Source organism: Perissodus microlepis, chromosome 3 (genome assembly GCF_051167445.1).
Source record: "Perissodus microlepis isolate ML-2025 ecotype Zambia chromosome 3, ASM5116744v1, whole genome shotgun sequence".
Taxonomy (NCBI): Eukaryota; Metazoa; Chordata; class Actinopteri; order Cichliformes; family Cichlidae; genus Perissodus; species Perissodus microlepis.
In genome coordinates, this window is record NC_140463.1 from 15,168,108 (window position 1) to 15,177,276 (window position 9,169).

Here is a 9,169-nt window from a genome sequence, read left to right on the forward strand (position 1 = left end):
GCCCGGCCCCGCCAATCGGCCACCAGGAGTGAGCCGGTACATACATGAGCGCCCAGCCCCAGACGTTTGCCATTTTTGCAAATGATTCCCTTATCGATTCCAGTCGCCCCGAATGACGTCACCACTTTGCGGAGCGTCATTTACCTGGCAGGAAACTTGGCAGCTCAAACGCTAAAAAGTTTGGTTATACTTTACAAAAACGGATGACAACAGGGCAACTTGCAATACTTGCAAAGTAGATATTTCATTTAAGGGAGGAAACACTACGAATATGCAAAAGCATTTGCTCACAAAACACGTGATAACCTTAAAGGAATGTCGTGTTTTTAATTCTGCTCCGGACTCGTGAATCTCAACCCAGCAGCAGCGGTAACGTTTGCACGTCCTCTCCCGTTAATGCGGCAGGTAAATAATCAACTAACAGTGCATATTATGTTAGCGCGATCTGCCTTCTTACAAAACCTGCCATTACTGTGCATTTAAGTGACCATGATGAGAGAGAGAGACAGAGTCTGGCTCAGATGCTGGCAGTTCTCAAAGCAGTCTACACTGTAATCCCTAACAGTTGTTCTAGCTCATAACTAATAAGCTCATAACACTCAAATGTCGTTTTGTAGTTGAGCAAACTATAAAGTATTGAGCTCTGTTGGCTTTTCTGCAGCTTTAATTGAATAGGGCTCAATATTTTTTAGCTAATTTGTTTGGAACGCTCAAAAAGTTTAAGAAGCATATATTAGTGACGTTCTGGTGGGTGGAGTCTTGTCGCTCCCTCAGGAAAGCTGAGTCAGCCATCTTGAATTTACCTTGATGCGGGGAAGATTTGGCCAGCCCGTGTGGATTAAGAGTCCCCAACTTCAACCCACCACGACCACCACCTTAACTTTTTCATCAACTGCCCTAAATTTGGTAAGTCTAACGTGTTTTTGTTTTGTTTAAATTTAATTTCGATAAACATTCTTTTTTTATTTTTTACTGGAAATATATTCGTACTTTGTGCACAGTGAATGTTTGTTATAAATGAATTCGAATCCAAGTAATTGTAATTTTAGAAGTTTTCGAATGTGACAAATACGTAATGTTATTTCAAATTAGAATGGTGTAACGTTTTGGCGGTTTTCCGTGGGGGACAACATTTCCCATAATGCATTGTATTCTTGCCCGGGAAGTTGACGGTGGCAGTTCTAGCTCCATGCGTTTGAACTTTCTACTGAAACTTTCTACTGTCCGTTTCTACCGGTTGTCGTATTCGCCGGTAATGCACGTGCGTATTGTGAGTATACTTACAGGGCTCGCAAAATCGCTAGCCCGACGTCCCGGGGCTAGCGATTTTTCCAGTCGGGCTACCAAAATCTATCTCTGCCCTGCCCGTCGGGCTATCGTAGGAAGGAAAAATATATGTCAATGTTTTTGCATTCTTTCGGAAATGTAGCTGGGTAATTATGTCATTGGCATCGGTGAGCCACTGTCAATATGTGACATATTGAAATCGCGTTTGAATTTGCGCTTGTTTTTTTGCTTTCACTTTGCAATCGTGCGAACTGTGTATAGAGAGCGACAGCACTGATTGGTGAGTGATGATAATTTGTGCACCAATTCCTCTGACATCGTCTCATCAATCGTTAGCTTACTATGCAAACATGACAAGTGAAATCTTCCGCAGCAAGCTTAAACATGTGAGCGGTTGATCGCGCAGAGAATCGCTGAGCGTTATGTGAGTGCGTGTGTAAAAGCAGCAGGATATATATTTTAGTTATGCTGAGCCAGGGTGAAGAAGTGACAGCCAAAGAAAAGCTTACCACAAAACGGAAAAGTTATGACAAAGCAGACTATAAGGCAAAAAGAAAGTGCAGCTTTATGGTTTCATGGACAAAAGAATTTCTGTGGCTGCAATATGACGAGCTAAATAACCAGGGCTGCACATAAGTGGTCCGCAGGTGCGCATTCGCTGTCAAAATAAAAAACGCGCACAAGATAAGAAGTTGCAACGCGTGTTTGCGTACATAGGATTTTCTGAAGGAGGACAGACATTTGTTTAGAACTCTTAAAGATGTCGAAGAAGTAAGCTCCTTTAAGCAGTCAAAGGAGCTTGCAAAGAAAAGCGTCTGGACTTCTTTAAGTTTACTTGAAGACGTTTCACCTCTCATCCGAGAAGCTTCTTCGGTTCTAAGGTCAAATGGTGGAGAGTCCCAGATATAAACCTAGTGGGAGTATCCCCCCACAGAGGGACAAAAGGACCCCCTGATGATCCTCTAATCGCCTGAGCCAAGGTGTGAAACTGGGTGTGGGTCCCAATCAGCCAGAGTTTCGGGTGTGTTCATTGTGAAACCTGGCCCCACCTTATCATGCGAATTCATGAGGTCAGATGGCCCAGGATGTGAGTGGGCGTTAAGGCGTCTGGGAAGGGATCTCAAAACTGGATTATAGATGGCAGAGAGTTGGTGTCGTAAACCCCCGCCTCTGTTCAAAGATGGTCGCTCACAGTGGACATAGATGGCTTCTTTCACTCCTCTTACAAACCATCTGTCCTCTCTGTCCAAAATGTGAACATTGGCATCCTCAAAAGAGTGTCCTTTATCCTTAAGATGCAGATGGACTGCTGAGTCTTGTCCTGTGGAGGTGGCTCTTCTGTGTTGTGCCATGCGCTTGTGAAGTGGCTGTTTGGTCTCTCCAATGTAGAGGTCTGGGCATTCCTCGCTGCACTGTACAGCATACACCACATTGTTAAGTCTGTGTTTTGGCGTTTTGTCTTTCGGGTGAACCAGTTTTTGTCTGAGCGTGTTGCTGGGTCTGAAATGCACTGGGATGTCATGCTTGGAGAAAACTCTCCTAAGTTTTTCTGATACACCGGCTACATAGGGGATGACAATGTTGTTGCGTCTGTCCTTCTTATCCTCCCTCGTTGGTGTCTGGTCTTCTTTTCTGTGCCTCTTTGCTGACTTTAAGAACGCCCATTTAGGATAGCCGCACGTTTTGAGTGCTTCCTTTACATGTGTGTGTTCCTTCTTTTTTCCTTCAGGCTTAGAGGGAACATGTTCTGCCCGGTGGTGTAGGGTCCTAATTACTCCAAGTTTGTGTTCCAAAGGGTGATGGGAGTCAAAGAGGAGGTACTGGTCCGTGTGTGTGGGCTTCCGGTAAACTTCGATGTTGAGTTTGCCGTTCTCTTCAATGTGCACAGCGCAGTCCAGGAAAGGCAAACAGTTGTCCTTTGTGTCTTCCCTGGTGAACTTGATGTTTTTATCCACAGCGTTAATGTGTGCAGTGAAGGATTCCACTTCTTGTGTCTTGATTTTGACCCAGGTGTCGTCCACATATCTGTACCAGTGGCTGGGTACTCTTCCTTTGAAAGAGCCAAGAGCCTCCTTTAAGCAATTACTTTGGTTTTCCTCCACCTCCAAAGAAATGTCAGAAGGAGTCCGAACCACAAAAGAAGCGTGTATTCTCGGAAAAGTGGTTGCAGGAGGTGAGCTGGCTTCAAACAAATGATGAACGCACAGAGATGTGGTGCGGAACGTGCCGTAAAATTCCCACTCTAGCGGACAAAAACAGTGCCGTTTATATGGACGCAAACGCGCGTTGCAGCAACTTATCTGGTGCGCGTCTTTTATTTTGACAGCGAATGCGCACATGCGGACCACTTATGTGCACCCGTGTAAATAACATAATGTCCTGCCGGGTGTGTTGTTGGTTTTCCCTCGATTTCTGAGTTGACAAGCGCCTTTGTTACTGGGACCAGTCATTTTAAGAAAGGCCCCCATTAGAACCCATGAGAAATGCAAGAAATGCATTATTGCTCAGTCTGCAATATCTTTCCCAGAACAAACACCAATTGCAAATAACATACTAAAAATAAACCTGAAAATCAGTTTAAAACAGCGTACTATGTTGCAAAGAGTGAACTACCACTGGCAAAATTTAGCAGTCTTTGCAAACTTCAAAAAGCAAATGGCCTAGATCTTGGTTCCACTTTCCTCTTACCCGTGACTTAAGTGGAAATTTCAAATTCAGGATCTGACACAGACTGATTCATGTTCTACACAGTTCTTACAAGTTCATAGAAATTTCTGTTCAATTAGAACCAAGTATTTGAGTTGATGATTGTAATTTTTATACAATGTTGTAATTTGTTTTTCAACAATTTTTTTGATTAATGTTTTGTTTCCTTTACAATATTACACTTTAATGTATAATATTGTAAAGGAAACAAAACAGGAAACAAAACATCAATCAAAAAATTGCTCTCTTTTTTATTTGGGCTACTTAAATTTATTTTGGGCTACCAAAAACTGAAGAGTCCCTGCCCGAAGGGCTACCAGGGATTTTGAAATTTTGCGAGCCCTGACTTATTTCAATAAGTGTCCGTGTTACACAGTCAGTAGTTTACGCTGTTGAGCTGTGTGTGTGTGTGTGTGTGTGTGTGCTAGCATGAAGCGAACAATAATAAACAACATGAGTGTGTTATCATGATGGTAATTAGACACATGTTTGTATTTTTTCGTAGTCTCAAATGTGTGGTTGTGAGATAATCTCGAAATCCTTTTAACAGTTTAGAGGGGTATTCCACTAAGCTAGCTCTACAAGTCAAGGCTTGCGGAAAAATGCATCGCCTGATTCAGCCCAACATTATACACTGGTCGAACTCGGTGCTACGAACGAAGTTCAGCTAAATTGTTCACACTAATTCGACAAGGCTCAACCAGCCAGACTGAGGCGCCTCCTTGACACCTTTAAGCCAGACCCTATCGATCTTTGCTAGATAAATTGAAATGAAATGAAAATAAAGAGCCGCGTTCTGCTCCCAGGCTAAGAAAGAATCATTGATGCAGACTGTGCGGATCACAAATACTCCCTAACCTGTAAGGCTGGGGTGTCCAAACTTTTTTCACTGAGGGCCACTTACTAGAAATTAGGTAAATAACCTTAACTTTAGTGTATTAAAGATCACAAAATCACTTAAAAGTGGTCGAATATGTTATATTGTTGAATATAATTAAAGACAAAACTGCCTTCATCACAGCTGTCCATAAATGGATCTTTATTGATTCATTCAGAAAAAGCTTTGGTAGCTTATTTTCAGAACAGCAGCCTCAGATTTCTTCTTAGACAGAAGATTTACAGCACAGAGAAAAAACAATAAAGGGGAAAATAGGACGGGTAAATTTCAAGTTTGTTATTTAAGTTATTAAGCTTAGCAACACACCTATCAACATTAGTTTGAAACGGTTAACATTAACAGACTGAACTGGACGTAATAACAGGAGTGCATATAATCTTAGTAAATTGTTGTGGTGAGTATCAGCTGCGCTGGGTATGTAAATCGGGGCCATCCAGCTACGGTGCTGATTCGACGTCACTCGTGCCAAAAATCTGGACAAATGTCACTTGATCAAGGAGCAGATCTGCATCAGATGACATCAGCTGACTATGTGTGTGTGCTGTGCAAAAAATGTTTTTGAACATTAATAAGTCGTCTTTGTGCACATATTGTTTACAGATATCAGACTGCAAAGAGTGCTACAGAGAGTCAACATTTCACCAGTTGTCAGTGGGTAAGTTTTATAATTTGTGTCCTAATTTAAATAAAAAATAAATACAAAGAAACTAGAGAATTTTGCCCTGAATTATTCAAAATTTTTAGATTTTTTTGGGTTACCCTTCTAGATTGACAAGTTTAGCCCGTTACACAAAAAGTTTGGACACCCCTGATCTATAACAATGACAATTAGAACATGGCTATCCAACACTTTGTTTTTACTCTGCATTTGTGTAAATACTATTCTAATAGATATTGTATGTTCATCTAGGAACAGCATGATGTAAATACAAGACGGGCCCTCGTCCTTCGTGCACTTCCTGTGTACCTGCGTGGAGATGCCTCCACGTTATTCAGGACTTGTGATGTAAGTGTACTGGCCTCAGCATCAACCCCTTTGCCTAGCTGTTCAGTCGAACATATGACATCGCTCAGAACTCAAGGAGAACCAGGGTGTATATCAGGAAGGAGGTTCAACACAGTCCTCATCTGACTTGTTTTCTCCCATATATCAACTATTGTTGAATAAGATTGCAAGAAGATTGTTACGCATAAACCAGAAAACATGAAAATAGTTGAAAGATTATTAAACAAAAACAAATCCACAGATAAAAACTATCTCCCTTTTAAAATTCAAGTGTTCTATTTTTTTTGGAGGTGCCATGTTGTGGTCAGAGAAATGTTTGGTAAATAACAAAAACAAATATCTTGGCATATATTTATTATTGAAAACATTTATTTAAACATATGTTTTGAAACCAAACCCAAATTAAGATTATTGTAATGCATCATGATGTATCGCCATATCAAATTAAATCGTTGACATTATAATCCTAAAAGAAACGTGCGACTTATGAAGATTCACACCTCTAATCAATAGCATAATTTGTGTCCTTGTGGGGCTGAACTCATTCTTGTATTATTTTTGTTTTGCAGTCAGCAGATGGTCCAGACCTCACTGACACTCCTGTGGCTCTGCTGACAGTTGTCACGAATGACACTACTGATTCGGCCCTCTTCAGTCCCGAAAGCATCTGCATTGTCGTTGAGGATGAAATACTTGTGAATGGTCCCACAAATCTGGCTGACTCATTTCTCCTGCTCTTTGGGTACATCTATGCACTAGACCTACAATACCCAAAGAAACTTGAGCTTACATTCACATTTATCCAGAAGGTTGTGTTGTGCCTTGAGGACAACAAACCACTGAAAGGGCGTCTACTGACGCTGAAGAATGATTTGTTCAATGAGTGAATCACTCACAATGGACTACTTGTTGAGCTGAGTATTGAGGAAGCTTTTTTGTTTGTTTTTTTCCTAATCATTTGCCTCTTCTACCTCACATTTAAGATGAATGACTGTTCAGTTCATGCACTATTCATGTTTAATGTTCTGTTGCCTAATACCTTAATGCACTGCCTTGATGTTTGTTCCCTATAAGTACAGCAGTGGAAACCAGTACTGTTTTTTTTTTATGTATTTTTAAAAAAAGAAAGTGAGCTGCAGCTGTCAAGGTACAGTAAGTGTTAAGTGCCTCAATGTTCTAATAGCTGCAATTTCTGTTAATACTGAAAATGTTATTGAATTTTAGAATTGAGATGGAGACCCTTGGAGTCATTTTCTCTTGTTTTATTTATGAAGCACTTTTTTATGAGTGAGCTCTGTTGTTTGTGCCTTTTTAAAAGCACATTGTGTTTAATAAAAAGTTGTTAAATTGTTAGTGTTGTTACTTTCATGTTTTCTAACACTTTTAGCTGATTATAATTTACTGGGCAAACAGTTTAGAATTATTTGTAAGTGTATTTCCCACAGTATTTTAAAAATATTGAAGATTTTAAGTTTTATTTCCCATATTATAAGTTAGAAAATATGAAAAAGTTTGAGTTTATTTCCCACATCGTATGAGTTGCAATATGTAAAATATTTTGAGTGTATTTCCCACCTTAATTAAGTTGAAAAATATTGAACATTTTGAGTTTATTACTCCCTAATTATAAGTTGAGGAATATCAACATTTATGAGTTAACATTGAGGTAATTTAAGGCAACTGCAACTATAATTTTTATTTTAGTTAAACTTAAAATTTTTAAAAACATCACTAAAAAATTGTTGTGTAATCTGTTACACAACAATTTTTGAGTTCTGTGAACTTATTAGGTTTTACAGTGTACCGGTAGCGTCTCCTTTCAGGCCGGGATAGACGAATGTCACCGAGCAGTGACTAAGTTTGTGGTCAAAGGCTTGAACCCATTTGCCACAGCAGATGCCCCCGATTTTCGGTAAGTGAATGTGTTTAATTGTAGGCAGGGACATTACTGGATATTTCTGTGTAATTGCTACAGAATAATATATGTTATACTTTGTTATTGCTACAGAAGAATATTTATTTTATTATTTTACATATACAATTTTTTCCCTGGGGACCCTGTGACACCCCATTAAAGAGCCGTAGGCTGGATCTCTTAAGATCTCACTGTTGGGTTTGTAAGGCCATGTTACTCCTAAATTTCTATCTTGTTCAAAGAGAAGATATAAAACAAAGTTCTAAGCTAATCGACCTTAGTGTTCTCCTTTTTTTAAAAGAATCGATAAAGAATCGAATTGTGAAACCGAATCGAAAATGGAATCGGAATCGTGAAAATCTTATCAATACCCATCCCTAGTGACACATAGTGTCACCACTCCTTTGCTGTTTTTCTACTAGAGATCTCCTTCATGATCATTCATAGACAAGCAGGTGCCAAGACAAACATTTCACCTCAACCGCTTTCACCACCATCCCATAGAAATACAAGCACGTTGACAAGTTCAATTTCACAGTTTCAAAATTGTTTAAAGCCACCATTTCCCTTGATTTGAGCCACGCTGGATCTACATTGCATCTGAACAGCATCTATGCACAAAGATTTTGTAGAATACCTACCAATTTTAAAATATTTTCATTTTTAAGTATTTTAAGTCACTTTGGGAATAGTAATGAATTTTGAGTGCAAAATAATCTTCTTTTGGATATTTTCAAATGAAAATAGATCGATTAAATCCTTGTATAGTCTTCATGTTTGGGACTTTCTCGTATCCCTTTGGGTACATTGATCCAGGACATATTTGGAGTTTTAAAAAGAAGTGTAAAATTAAATTTTACTTTATAGACCATCAACATATGTTGTCATTATCTCAGTATCAGACAGTAGAGAAAACATATATGTTTAACGATTCCAATCAGTCTCTACCCAAACAAAGTTAACAATGGAAGTGTGATTTGTTTTTGCCATAAGGTTATAATTCACAAATCCACAACCCTGAACATTATCTTGGAAAAAAATGGATTGAGACAATGTCTTCATTAACATTAATATGTGTTCAACCATTGTCAGCTTTGTCTTGAGAAGGTATTGACCCAGGTTGTATGATGTGTAAAAACTATTGTGGCCATTGAGGTCTTCAGACATATTTAGCACCACCCGTGCCCTCTATTGATTGACTGATTTCTAAATTGTCCTCATAGTGTGAGACTTCTTCTCTTCATCCTATCTTCCTCTTCTACATTGCTGTGTCCCTGTCTCTCTTCAAACATGAGGTCTAAAGTCCTTTGACAGCTAAATCCTTTGGTTATATTAAGCATGAAAGACTACTGTGATG

The 9,169-nt window shown here is 39.3% G+C and overlaps 1 long non-coding RNA gene across 1 annotated transcript; it reads left to right on the forward strand.

Moving 5' to 3' along the window:
- Positions 1-89: 89 nt before the first annotated feature.
- On the forward strand, positions 90-7,464 carry LOC146390121 (uncharacterized). The gene is made up of 4 exons (XR_014799796.1): positions 90-906; positions 5,492-5,546; positions 5,802-5,897; positions 6,467-7,464. It is a non-coding gene; the product is annotated as an uncharacterized LOC146390121 (long non-coding RNA).
- The last annotated feature ends 1,705 nt before the right edge of the window (positions 7,465-9,169 follow it).